Below are 15,350 nucleotides of genomic sequence, written 5' to 3'. Positions count from 1 at the left end.
TGCACAGTAGGCTGAACATCCATCTCTTTTCTCAGGACTTGGAAAAGCAGAATTAAACATCTTTGTTCTTTTCAATTATATTGAGAGCAAAATGTCACACCCCATAATCAATTAAACATAAACTTTAAAATGATTGGACATTATAACTACAGAGAAGGGGGTCAAATCCAGGCAGCAGATGCTCACCTATTGAAGTCATCATGTGTTTGGATAAAACCTGTCCTCCAGAAGAGGCTGAAGATTTTCTCCTGATGAAAATCATCATACTTTTACCCTTAATCACACAAAGCGTTTTGCACAGGAAGCATTTAATCCATTTCTGAAATGAAGGTGACAGTAGTTACGAAGTGGGAAATTTATTGTAAAGTTTGAGGTACCTGGAAAATTATTAGGTGAACCTAGATAAATCATGGCAGGATTCTGATTCAAATAGGCATTGCCCTTAGTATCTAACAATAAATCTGAAGCCTTTGTGACTTATTCTTGTAAGAGCATACTGGTATATTTAATGACCCTTGTGCTCTGAGCATAACACCACCTCTGGCAGAACAAATTCTTGAACAGCCAACTCTGCTTTTGATTTGGTTCAGAGTGAAAAATGCTGTGGTTTTTTGCCCTTTTTTACTAGCAAGAAAAAGAAAATCACACTGAGAGAGCTCTTCTAAGGTCTAGTATTGTATCATATGTCCAATATGTATGGAATGACCTCCTGGGAGAGAACAGTATGTTCTTCAGCATTGTACAAGACCGGGCACACAGTCAACACCCAGCTGAGAATCAGAAAGAGCAGTAACACCCTGCCCTTGCTGCTGTACCTTGTGCAGGCAACGACACAACGCGTTTAGCACAGGCTCCAGGCAAGGAATGGAGCAGAGGTCACTTGCCTGAAAAGCCTCTGGGCTTTCCTCTGGTTTGAAATCCTGGTACACAGGGAACCTGCTCTAAGTGCATCAATTTTGCTCTCCATAGAAACATCACTGCTGAAATGTCCAGAGAGGTAGGAGTGGCTAGAGTGAGAGAGCAACCAATTTATCCAGCTGGAAGATGGGCTCTGGAGAAGCCTTGTTCCCGGAGCCCCAGAAAACTGAAGGAGCAAAGGTGAAAAGAGGGTCACAAATAGGCAGTGAGCAGCAAGACTAAAGATGAAGAATGGCCAAGCACAAGCAGAAAGCCATCATGATAAATGGAGACAGGTTTCATCACTGAAGGATCATCAGAACAGGACTGTGCCAGAGTCCTTTTTATATAATAAACTGGAGTCTCATAAAAAACTTTAGTAACCCTTGGTCAGCACAACCTTATGTGCAGGAACTAATTTTTCTGTTAAGAGTCTCCCAGATCATAACCCAAGACAGTGTTATTATTTTAATAAAAGCAGACAGACTAATATTAAAAACGGATAGAAATAAAGGTGGAAACAACATTCAGACTGAGATTTTTCATTCTTTGATGCTTTGAAAGAAAAGAAATCAGAAGATGTGACTGTACTTCTTGTTAGACAAACTCGGAGAGCATTAAAATAATTTTATTTAGCTTGATGAAAGTATTGGAAAAAGAGGGATCAAATTCTGTTTACCACAAAGCAGTATCTACAGCAAAAAGAATGCAATAATACATCTCTTTAGCAAAATGCAGTTGGAACACATAGAGACAGAACACTGAGCGAAGCCAGAAAATGAAAGGAAACAATTTTTTTTATAAGTCGTTTTGAAAGGCTAGCTTAATTTCCATTTCCTAAATTTTTTTTTTTTTTCATTTAATGCTTGCCGCAATGCATATTTTTCTCTTTTAAAACAGAGGCTTTTGACCACGTAAGCAAAACTGATTACACTGACCTGCTGATGCTAAGGATTATTTCAGGCAGGCTGGGCTGAAAACAAAGCTTCCATTTTTTTCACAGATTTTAGATTGTAAAATATGTTTCTACTCTGATGGGGAAGGAAAGCAAGTCAAACCTGGCAAAATTTTTTCAGAGGCAGGGGAAAGGAGGCAAGGACAGTGGGTGGTAGAAGAAGAAGAGGCCCAGAGAAGAGCTGCCAGCGATGTAGAGAATAAGGTTCTCATCTGGCAAGAGAAGACCCAAGCCTCATGTTCCTCTTCTGAACCGGGCCGGTTGCCCTGAGTGCTGGCCTATTTGGGTTTGGCTTTCCTACCTTAAAATTAATTCCTGAACCCAAGAAATTTCTTCAACAGAAGTTTTGTCACTTCAGAGTAAGAGGCAGACTAAATTATTTACTGCCAAATTTTCTGTTTTGGGGATAATAATCTTTGTTTCAAGCTGTGTTGAAAAGCAAGGTATTAGCCTTTAAACGCTAAGGATAACCAGTACATCTGTTTCATAGCAGGGACGGGTAGAGGACAGGGAAGAAAGAGGTATTCAAATATTAGGAATTTAACTTGACACTTCTTCAATGTAGAGGTTTACTTAATATCAGCTGTATAAATTCTCTTTATGGCTGTTTGGACAAACATGCATCTTTTGTGACAAATGTGTGTTTTGTACTCTGAAGTGTTTATTTCTCCCCCTCCTCGAACCTAAGTGACTAGTTCAGGTAGAGACATGTGCCTATCACATTGAAACCTGGTGAGGTACATCCCATGCTTAATTACACTCTACCCCCTGCATAGGCAGTGATGACTCTTCTGAAAGTCAGTTTAAAAGGAAAATCTGATTTAAATATTCAGAACGCCCTTTAACAGTCTTCTCTGTAGGTAATACAGATAACCAGGGAAGACTTTCGTTAAGTTAAGTTTAGCCTTTCAGCTCAAAATTATATACCAAAAATAAAAGAAAAAGGTACCAAATCCTTCCCGTGGTCAAAACAATGCATTTGAACAGTTATTGATGTTTATGATGTAAACATGATACCATTTCTACTGTCTGGCTAAAGCTTGTAACTATCTGAAACCTTTTTAGCTAAATAATTGCAAATTATGCTAAAGGCAGACAGTGAATACTCTTGTCAGTGTCTCAAATGACATTTCAGCATCTTGTGTTGTTCACCCAAAAATAACTCTCCACGAAACCAACTTAGCAGTCCAGCACCAAGAGGTATGCAAGTGCTACATTAATTTTACAAGTAGTTATTCAGAGGGAGAGAGAGGGTAAACGAAATGGTTTATTTCATTTCACAGTCCAGGGCAAATCCAGGTCTGAAACGCATACATTCTGACACCCAGTACTTTGTTTTTACCATACAACTATCCTTTCATTATATATTACTTCACAACATGCATAGCTGGGTTCCCAGCTGGAGTTAAAGCTACAGTGAAATACATCTTTGTTATAGTCGGAATGTAAAGCAATCCCTGTCATTAAAGCTACAAAAAAAAATTTCTATGAGACCTCTTTCAATTCCCTGTTCATCTCTGTTTCAATGTTTCTGTCTGGAATAGCCTGTTTCTTCTCAGTCTAAGTAGTAGTCCAAAATTATATTTTCCTTAGCAAATTCAACCTTCAAAAATAAGGAATGGATGAAAAATAGTGTGTTTTGCATTATTAGAAAACCTTACCACTGAATTTCAAATACAACATAACTGAAGGAGTTGGATCATAGAAACTTGAAATGCAATAAGAAGGTCAGAGACTTCCTGGAAAACAAGTGCAAACTGAACATACATCAAAGCTTTAAGGACATATATAATATCTTTCTTATGAGTGTGGTAGATTTTATGGAGTAGGTTTTTAGATCATAGAATTGCAGAACCATAGAATCAATCATTGAATAGGTTGGTTTGTGTTGGAAGGTCCCTCTGAAGACCTTCTAATTCCAGGCCCCTGCCATGGGCAGGGACACCTCCAACCAGCCCAGGTTGCTCCCAGCCCCGTCCAGCCTGGCTTTGAGCACTACCAGGGATGGGGCACCCACAGCTGTTCTGAGCAACCTGGGCCAGTGTCTCACCACCTTATAAAAAAAAATATTCTTTACATCCAATCTAAACACACCCTCTTTCGGTTTAAAACTGTTGCCCGTTGTTCTGTCACTACAATCCCTGGTAAAAAGTCCCTCAGTGTTTCTTATGAGCCCTCTTTATAGGTTGAAAGGCTGCTCTAAGGTCTCCCTGGAGCCTTCTCTTCTCCAGGCTGAACAAGCCTAACTCTCCTAGCTTGTCCTCACAGGAGGTGTTCCAGCTCCCTGATGGTTTTTGTGACCATCCTCTGGATCTGCCCTAAAAATTCCATGTTGTTCCTGTGCTGACCCCAGAGCTGGGCAAAGCGCTGCAGGGGGCTCTCACCAGAGCAGAGCAAAGGGGCAGAATCCCCTGCCTCGCCCTGCTGGCCACGCTGCTGGTTACTCAGCCCAGGGTACAGTTGGCTTTTGGGCTGCGAGCACATAGTACCCACTCATGTCCAGCTTTTCATCTACCAGTATTCCCAGGTCCTTCTGGGAAGGGCTGCTCTCCATCCATTCATCCCCAACCTGTATTGATACCGGGGGTTGCCATGACCCAGGTGCAGGACCTTGCACTTCACCTTGTTGAACTTCACACAGTTTGCACAGACCCGCTCCTTGAGCCTCTCAAGGTCAAACAATAGCAACCGGTTGTGCTGTGGGATTTCAGATGCTGCAGAGCAGCTCTTCATAATCAAACTGCAGGAAAGTAAAATTCTTTTTTCCATGTGGAAAACTTTAATTTTCTGCAAGAAACATCTTTCCTTGTAGAAAATTTGCATTACCTGCAAGAAGAGGCCTGCCCATTCTCCCCTGTGAATCAAAGTTGTAGTGGAAATGCAGCAAGTAGAGTGCTGTGAGGGTGAGGCAACATTAGAGACAAAAATCAGGGGCAGCCCTACTGCTCTGCTCCGGTGCTAGGAGTCAGCAAACATCAGAAGTGGTAAAGCTCTATTTTTCCAAACATCTGTCTCCCTCCATGTAGGATTGGCTAACGGAAGCACTGGGTCCTTTGGCTGTGGGAGACAGTATCTGGCACCACAAGAAGGCAGTTCCACCTATTTTATCACCGTCTCAGTGTTGAATCATAGAGTCACTTCCATCATTTCCATGCTGTCCTTTCTCCAGGCTTCTGTCCAATATTTGTCCGGGAAACAGAGCTACAAAATGGAATCGGTCCTTTCCTCTACCGCTGTACAATTCCATAAAACCAGTGTGAGTCTGGCTCAGTGACATACTTGGCTGGGAAGCTACAGTTCAAAACCAAAGTGGTCTTAGCCCTGCTGCTGGGACTTTGCTCAATGAGCCCGTACTGTTTGTTCCACAGCACTCACGTGCAGCTTGCTTGCTGAGCAGGGGAAGATGAACTTAGCGCTGTCCTGTGGTGCATTGCCCCCCAATAATGCTTGCTAGTCTTAGTACTCTTACATTCATTGCAGAAAGAGCATGATGTATAGTGATTTAAGCCACCATGCACACAAGAGGCTAATTGCTCTATGAACTAGGGCACTGGAGTACAATCTGAGTGAGCTGGATATTTTTCAAGCCCTTGGCGCTTGCTCCTTACATTGTACAGAGAAAGTGGCTTAATCTCTTCTTTCATCTCTGTGGAATGTGGATAAGACTCTTCTGCCCCAAACTAGGAGAGAGCCAAAGAGGGGGTTGTTCTTGTTGAAGATGTGCTCAAATACTGCTGCAGCAAGAATTGGAGAGGCACCAACAAAGAAGATTCATCTGTGCGGACTTCAGCTAGTGTGGAGTAAATGAGGAAAAATGTTATACTGAAGGGTTACAAATGAAGACAAAAAATCACAGTGGCCTCACTCATTAAATACTGCTCATGTTGTGCTCTGATGCATGAAGTTGTGCTGCAGGAAATAGAGGCTCACAATATAATAGCATTGCAATACCCTTGTGCAAGGGGACATGTAATGATCTGGCTTTTTAAGTGTTTCCTGTTTATTTTATTCTCCTCAGCAACATTTGTTCATGTTCTTGCATGATATCCTCCAGGCTGTGGAGGATATTTGACTGGAGGTGTTGAGTTTTTCAGCTGGCAGCAAAACCCAAAAATGAAAGAAAACTTATTAACTAATAGGCAAAGAAATACGGTAGAGGATGAATGATGGATAGATGGATAGAGAGGAAAAGATGCACATCTGCCCATTGATCCTAAGTCCGTTTGAAAAAGGATAGCCCATAACAAGAGCTGTTGCAATGCCCAGACCTTCTGCATGGAAGATTCCCATGTTTCCTGCTGCCGGCTTTTCAAATTCCTTGTTAATTCTTTTCATAAATATCTTGAAGAAAGGAAACCTTAACTAAGATATCATCCTAAATAGTCACTGTTAGGATCATATCTTCATGCTGAGGTGGAATCACGTGAACCTGAGTACTTCATGTTTGCAGCTGTGTCTTTTAATTTGGAGGACTGTAACTCCCTCAGAGCAAGAAGTAAGCCCATTTGTTATGTAGTCTCTGGAAATAGAAATAGGAATAGGGCCCTAACAATAAAAATATACCATGAGGGAGAAGAAAACCAAAACCCGATTGTGTTTTTCTGAAGATTTGAGTGAAGTTGGTTTATTCATTGAAGCAATTCCCTTTCAAAGCACACAAAGGTACACAAGAAATATAAGCTGTTAAGAAGAAAATCAGAATTATAACAGTATATAAAATTAGGAGGTATTAAACTGCAATTGATTCAGAGTCTTGTTGACATGTCAAAGCACAGACTTGAGATGAACTGTGTTGCTTCATTCTTTTACCTTTTCTGGTCATGTCTACAACTCAGATCAGTTTAGTACTTAGACTCTTAGAATTTTTGCTCTCAGCCCATCTAAGGGTTTGGCAATTTTACCCGTTTGTCTTCCAAACAATGTTCATTTCCAGATAATATCTGTAGTTCCTTTAATGCAGTATATACCTCCAAGTGGAGATGTTTTCTTAGAGTGATTATTTTATACCACTTACAACCAAATTTCACTCTAACTCCATGCAGAAATGAGGTCAAATACAGCATTCTTCTTACATATGTATGCATTGGTATGAATGAGGGGTTTAGATACGCAAATAGATCAGGAGCTTGACCTTGCAGAAATAAGAGCATGAGTACAAAACGTGCATCCATGTGCAATGCAGTTTAGGCATTTCCTTCCTGATTCATTGTCAATGTGGAAAGCAAGAGTGCCAGCTATGTACTGGCTAAGGATTACAGGTCCTATTACAAGCCCTATTTCTATATTGCTGGAGTGGTCAATCAGTCCAGAATACTCTACAGAATATATTTACTTCTTTTCTTTGCCAGCTGCAAGTTTCCACATGCTCAGTCTGCCAAGCAGTATTGATTTTTTTCAAAATCCTATGACTTCATTAAAATTCTTTAAATATTTTTAGTTTGTAACATTTATTTTCATTCTTTAACTATGATTCTTGCTCTAGCATGACCTTTGAGTCTGATCGAGCTTCTGCAGTTAACTATTTTTTTGTTCAAAGGCAGTTGACCAAAGCCAGACTTCTTTTTTTAAAAAAGGTCAGATTCCATTTATGGTTCCTCTACAGTTTTCTCACAAAATATAAGGAAACTAAAATATTACCTTCTTCCTTCTGTAGTTTTTTAAGTTACAGCTGGCATAATGGAGAATAAAGAGGGTATAAAACATTTTAAAAAAATATCATCCAGTTGCACAAAACAGTTGCAGATACAGGCTTCAAAATTCTCAGTGAATACAACATTTTTGAATTAGCTCTGCTTTTCCTGTAATGCAGGAAAAAAGGCTTCATGCCAGGTTATACTTGTATTTGAATTCAGCTCAAGATATTACCCAAAAAATGCAAACCAAGTGTGATTATTGATAGTCTCAGCATGTGTAGTGGAAGACAGCTGAGTGATAATAGTTCTGTATATATTATGGTATCTCATCAAGTAGTATGGTACCTCATCAAGCATTATACGTATTTGTGCATCATGCTACTTATCTCTGGTATGTCAAAAAACATCTTGAGTGCTTTAGGATGTGAAGTGTGATGTGTGTGTTTCCTCTTCAAAGAGCATGCTTTCCTCATTAACATGAGGAGCAGTTGCACATGCGTGGGGAAGGAGTCTAGTGATCTAGGCCAGGTGGAGCTACAAAGTTTTACAGATTAACACTTTCTATGCTGCACCATTCGCATTATCTATAGCAAAAAATTGCCCTTCTCAGAGATAAACTGCACAGATGAGGAGAAGGCGCCACAAACCAGTGTTAAAAGTAATAGCTCTGATGCATTAAAATCTTATCCCTTCATAAATTAACAGAGTAAATGATCTATGGAAGTGATACAACATGTGCAACTGCAGCAAGAGATGTGAGTGCAGGCTAAGTTAAACTTACCCACGTGCACTGAAACACCGTAGAAAACATGGGGTGTGCAGTCCTACCATGGGGATATTGCTCCAAATGCCTAGACAATTCAATCAGTTCAGTGGGGATATCATAGAATTATAGAATTGTACAATCACTTACATTGGAAAAGACCTTTGAGCTCATCAAATCCAACTGTTACCCCAGCACTGCCAAGTCCATCACTAAATCATGTGGCTAAACACTGCATCCATGCATTTTGTAAACACCTCCAAGGACGGTGATTCCACCACCTCCCTAGGCAGCCTGTGCCAATGCTATTCATGTGTGTGACAAAATTCAGATCTGTCTTTCAGATCAGATGTCTGAGACTTCCAGTATCTGTCATCACAGCAGCTATTACGTACCCAAGATACAAGAACATTGCTGGAAACATAGGTCCTTCCCGCAGGAAGAGAGCACTGCAAAGGGCTTTTCCTCCTCAGTCAGATCAGAATGAATGCCCTGAAAATCCCCATAATAATGTCATGGCAGATGTGCTCTGTCGGAGATCAACATGTGGCTTCTTGAAGCTTGAAGACAGACATCTGCGATCAGTATGAATCCTCTCTCTCTTGGACTGTTACAGAGGTTACAAAGAATGTGTTGGAAGAGTATGAATCTGAGAAATGAAAAGTTTTAGGGAAAGGATCCCAGGTTTAATTTGATGTGTTAGTGCCATCCATGAGGTCTTTTTGAGAAAGGCCGGGGTATTGGCCCTGTGTCAAGCTCTCAGCAGCAGGTGTGTAGCCCCTGGCTTTCCATTCACATGCCACCACCTCTTTCACTGTCCACAGTATACGCTCCCCCTACCTTCCACTGGAACACCGTCGTTTCACTGGGATGAAAATGGGGATTCAATATTTATGCTCCTACGTCTGTAAACTCCTGTGGCAAGTCCTGTGAACAGAGCAACAACAAAATGCTTCCACCAGCAGATCAGTGGTAGCTGCTTACCCGCCAATGGAGTAACTGCCTAAACCACACTGCTGGTATGAAAGATGAAGGGTAGAGCTGGCACCTGGAACTGTGGTTTGGAATCTTTGATTTAAAAGATAATGGATGGGGTTTACAGGCTACTGCTCCTGCTCAGCAATGACCTAGCATCATGAAAGTGTAGCTACTCTGAAAAGAGTGGCTAGTTTCATCTCTATTCCCTGTTCACTAGAGTATAACATAGAACATCTCTGTCCATATTCAATAATGTTATAATGGTCAACACCATGGATATAACAGCTATAAAGTTTCCTGTTATGGCCTAGGTCTGAGAAGCATTGGTACAGACAGCAAAGGAAGTGACTCCTGATTGAGAAGTGGGAGCAAATTCCTATGTTCCTCTTTTACTACCATATATATTGGGAAATATAAATTTTGGTCTCTGGACCGATGACTTCCAAGGGTCTTACACTGATTAAAAACAATGTTTCCAGCAAAAAGAAATCCAGAAGTCTATAAACATTTATGTCTGAATCAAAGCGACAGAAAGATGAGTATAAAACAAATCAACAGACGATAAAAAAGTCAAGTACAATGGCTGGCAAGTGAGGCAGACTGGATTTCGTACTGCACACAACTCCACTACAAGGCTTTTGTAATAGGAAAAGGTGATGCAACAGAAGGCTTCTGGAGAGAAATAAAAAAAAAAAAAAAAAAAAAAAAAAAAAAAGAGGACTTCTTGCTTTCTGTGTGCACAAAAACCTCTAGTTTTTGCCTTTTGCCTTTTGCACCTTCTCTGGATGGGAGAGAAGCCTTTCTGTGCCAAAGGTTCAAACAAAACAGGGCTACTGACGCATAGGCTTAGTGCTGTTCACACAGTGCTTTCCCTGTTTTGCTGCAGCACTGACATATTCTGTGTTTTACTCTGTTCTGTCAGGTTTTTTTTGTGATGCAAAAAACTTCTTTTAAAGGTACTTCAGTCACAAGAAAGGAGAGAGCAGAACAGCTGCTAATGACTTTCCACAGATCTTCCCTATTCATTTTCTTCTGATCAAGGCAACCTTCAGCTTTCTCTCCACTTCCACTGAAAGAAGAGTCTGGAAGAGATACAGCTTGCTCAGGTGGCCGTAAATTTCAGTGACATAAAGTCTTTCATGTTATACTCCATCTATGTATAAACCTTAAAAAGGACTACAGCTTTCAATGTTCAGGGACAGGCCAGGTACACAGCAACATAGCCCTGAGGAAGGCACTTCCAATGGACATTTAAAGTTTACAAATTACTTATCCTCAGAAATAAAAATAAAATTTCATGGGTTTTTATAAATGGCTGGTTCATTCCTTCCTGAAGACACAGAACAATTACCCTACCTTAGCTAGGTTTGGACAAAACCTGCTTAAGAGGCATGTTCAAAACTGATTTCTGTGACATGATGTATATGTCAGGAGATTTTGTAAATTTAATTTTAGAAAAAGAAAGATTATTTCTAATACTTACAGGCTGTATAGAGTTAGGAAAAGTAAAATCTTCTTTAGGAATAAAGAAATATTTTAAAAATTAATGTCCTGTGGGAACGACCCAGTGTAAAGTCACCCACATGATATATCTCTTATACACTATTTGTTGTTATATATAGTTACACATACACAAAACATACTTTGAATATTCCATACAGCTTGAAGTAGAAGCACATTTTAATATATACTAGATACAGACTGTTACTCAGACATTTCTGAACAACAGAGCAGCACTAGCCAGCCTAGCTCAAACGATGTTTTTTGAAAAGCTGCTGTGGATCTCATGTATCAATTAGAAAGGAATTCCCATCCCCTGCATCTCCATTAGTCATGGCAGTTTGAGACTCTCCCACTGTATGCAAGCCTGTGTCACAGATAAATTTCATTCAACCTAAAAAGAAGATTCAGAAAGAAGAAAAAGAAGAGGCTCTATGTTTCCTCATTAAGAAATACCCAACATATAGGAAAGAACTTTGGCACCACATTGGTCTTACATTCTTTAGGCCCTATTCCCAAATCTCCCACTTGTAAATATTTTCAGAGAAGCACTATGGTAGCCTAAAACTTCTGCAAGAAGAGAAATACTCGAGCAACTAAAAACCCAAAAGCTATTCACTGGAATGCACTGAAAGTCAAGGAGCCAAGGGATGTGTGTCCAGGAAGATTGATGGGCTGAGAAAAGAGGAACTGGATGCAGATGTATCAAAACCACATCGGAAGAAGAGGAAACTGAGCAGCTGCATGGATAGTTCTTGTCACAGCCCTGCCTTACCTGCCATGACAGGCAGTGCTGCCGAGACAGGCTGCAAACACCCCTCCTCCCTTCCTCCAAAACAACAAGCTGAAGGATATCTGACAAATCCCCTATTTGCCTAAAGGAACAAAGCATCCTTCACTGAGAGCTAAATGATACAGAGAGAGGCCCCAGAAGAATGATGGCTGAAGACAGACTAGTATTTGGACATTTATATTTGAATGCCAGATGGATGCTAGTTTCATCATGTCTTGGAGTCAGATGATACGATGCTGTCCAATTGCCCCATTTGTACCTGGAGGCCCCTTGAGCCTGCTCTCATCATTCAGCAAATCTCTGCTTTTGTGCTTCTTTTACAGTCCATTTCTTCCCCTCATTGCTTCTTTTGAGAATTGAGGAAAGCTGGGGGAGGGGGGCAAGAAAGCATATCTGGAAAATGCATTCACTTATCACCCAAACCTGAGCAGGAAACCTTCAGGAAGAGGGGCAGACTGGAGAGTGAGGATCACCTCCTAGGAATCACAGGTCAGATGTCATACAGAACAGACAGATGATATGCATCTTCTCCGTAGTAGTTATGTTCCATGGGAGTAAATGTAGAGAGAAGGAGTTCAGATTGGCTTGGAAAGCTCAGTCACAATTCTCTACAGAAAAGATCACTGAGAAAGGGACATTGTGGCAAAGTGAATACCCATCCTTCATAACTTTTAGTGTCATAAAGGCAAGATAGATGCATTGAAGATCTCAACAATCAGAGGCTTTCAGTGGGTGACTTGGCTGCTTCTAGATGCACAGACATTTGCTCAAGAGTTGAAAGAACTGAATATAAAGAATACAACCAAGTTCTTCTGTTTCCCTACTGTACCTCAGTCTTGTTTCATTCCCATCTCCAGGATGGCCTGGATGCTCCCTGGATCTCCTCTCAAAGAAGAACCTTTGCTCATGAGGACAGGCTGTTCAGAAACAGAAAACCCAAAGCCCACCCTATTCAAGTTTAGAAGACGCTATTTTAGATCCTGTTAGAGCAGGATTCTATCTCAAATACTGGAATTATGTGAGCAGAGTAACAAAGTGGCTTTTCTCAGACTATGAAGAAGGAAACGTGCTGCAGTTAGTTCAAAAGAACATCTCAGGCCTGAATGCCTTTAAGCCTTGTCCGTGCTGTTCTTCCATCAGTAAATTCAACTTTTTCTTATCACTGTACCCTTCCTGGTAACTGTTCACATGCAACATATAACAGTACTGATTTAGGAAAAAAAATAATATGGAACAGTTCCTAGAATAAAAATTTTCAGTACATTCTCTCCTGAAAACTCCAAAGTATTTATTGCCCTTACATTCAGCAGGGAGGAATCAAGCTGCAAAAGAATGCTTCTGTTCATGCAGTGCTGCTCCTTAACATTTTATTGACTACAGTGGAATTCTTCATTTTTCCTTCTGCCTTCCTCATCACTCAACACAGCCTCTTAGGAGCCAAATCACTCAATCCAGAAAACTCATACCATCCCTAACACCTCCTCCTTTCTCTTCACACACTTAAACTTTCACCCTCTTCTCACTTAGTGAGAACGATTTTTTAAATTTTCCTATAGGTTTTGTGAGTAATGAAACCAACTTGCCATCAGGTTTTATTCCTACAGACTCTTAAATCTTCCAAGGCTTTTCCTTTCACATACTGATTTTATATTCTGGATTTACAATCATTTTATCTTAGCTCTCCTGTTACCATCATATATTATGACGCACAGGCTCAAGGAGACCTTCACTGGTTTCACTGCAGCTCCGTAACTGGCTGTATTTACCACTGATGAAGTCAGATTTCAGGTTCAGAGACTTCAAAACCAGTTGAGACAGGAAGCTGCATAGTGATTTCCATGGAAAAGTTTTCTATCTGGAAGCAAAAGATGGATGTACAACCGAAATACAAATTTGCTGCATTTTAGGAAAAACTTGAGAGCACAGCTTGTGCCTTCCAGTGTAACTAGAAGCTAAGACAGTCTTGCAGTGGCTGCTGAACAGCTAATGACTACCAGACTTGTTAAGATGATTTTTATCTTTGTTTCCAGGACTATTGTACTAAGTAAACTGTTTCAGTTATGATGAAGAAGAAGGAAAGAGGAAGCAAGAGACTGGTGTGGTGAGTAAAATGAGATTTTTCACTGATAACTTGTTCATTGCTCATAGCTTTGTAAGACCAAAATGAAGATAGCAGGTCTTCTCATTAAGAGTTAGTATGTGGCTTCCTTGGCAGGACCAAAGAAAAGAAGTATTAATATGCTAACCAGTAAGATATCTACAGATACTACTGAAATAATAGTAAACTCCATTAGCCAAAATAGTAATAGTTGTGGATAGAAAGAGCAAGCCATGCTTTCAAACATCACTCTCTTCAGCTGAGACCATACTGTCCTTCATCTTATAGATGGTTAATGAATATCATTTGGGAGCATCAATGGTCACAAAGTAAGTGTGAATTCACAAGAAAGAAATATAAACCAGTGAATTTACATTTTCATATAAGAAAAAGTCACAAGGTGACTGAATTCTACTCACTATGAAACTGGCAGAAGAAAGAAACCCAGGAGCTGGTTTTAAATTGCATGTGACTACAATAAAAGAAAATCGTTCTTAACTGCGTTGTTATCCATATTTCCAACACATTGGCGCCTTCTACCATTCTTATAAGATAGCGTCTGGAAGCCTTTCCTCTGCAAACCTGTTTTTCAGGTGCATGCAACCCTGCTGTTAAACTGAACCGGGAGCCCAAGATAGTTTTAATGCATTCTCACTTGTGAAAAATACATTTTCTGATTATTTTTCATTTATTATGGGAATATGAAATGTCATGGAATCTTTCTGGTTTAGAAATATGATTTTTCATGCTTCTAATTACCACTCCTTATTTTTTGAAGCAAAACTTCATGGGTTCCACTCTGAAGAGTTCTACAACCCCTGCAAATCCACTGACTTCAAGGGAAGGTAGGAAGACTCAGCCTAGGAGGGAAAAGAGTGTAACACAGGGTTCTGAAACTGAACCTTACTGAAAATCTTTCAGAATGACAAGGGCACATCCAGCCCTTTGTAAATCTAAGCTGAAGAGGCTTTGATGCACTGAATCTCAGATCTAATTGCTTATGAAAATCACAACTATAACATGTAGCATACTGTCCTGGTTTTGGCTGAGATATAGTTAATAAGATAGAACTTCTCTCCTATTTTGTGAATTTAGTGTTTTGTCATAGTGGTTATTAGAAATGATGATTTGGATGTGGTTTTAACTCTTTTCCAGACAATTCAAAAGTCCTGAAGTGATTTACTGCTGTTAAATTAATGACTTTATTGCTGCTAAAACCAGTGCCTCTCTGAACTCGGTATTTCATTTCTTCAGGCTACTTACATGACCACGGTGCAGATCTAATAACACTCTTACGAATGACACCAAGAATCTGTGAAAGGAAGTTCATTTCATGGCATGTGGCATTGTGTCAGTGAAGCAAAAGACATTTTTAACTGGGGCATAACAAAGAGCCAGCTGGTGATATGCTTTTCGTTGGTTCAAGTGGAATGTCACATGCTCTGAAACACTGAAGCTCTAATTTAAATAAATAAATAAATAAAACACTACATAGGCACAGGTTTTCTTTTTTACATGCATTTTCCGCTAAACTTCAGGAGGATATTAATTTCTCAATAATTAAATTAATTACCCAGCAAAGCCATGAATGACAGATCTGTTACCATCTCTGCCAATGGCGTTCATCTGGTCTTCTAACTTTGGCTCCTTAGCCTCTGTGTATTACCTTTTCCTCATATTCTTTTTAATAACTGGCTAAAGTTCTTGAGTGACCCAAAAAATATCTCGAGTTG

Source organism: Falco rusticolus, chromosome 5 (genome assembly GCF_015220075.1).
Source record: "Falco rusticolus isolate bFalRus1 chromosome 5, bFalRus1.pri, whole genome shotgun sequence".
In the NCBI taxonomy this organism is placed as follows: Eukaryota; Metazoa; Chordata; class Aves; order Falconiformes; family Falconidae; genus Falco; species Falco rusticolus.
This window is presented reverse-complemented; position numbering follows the sequence as displayed.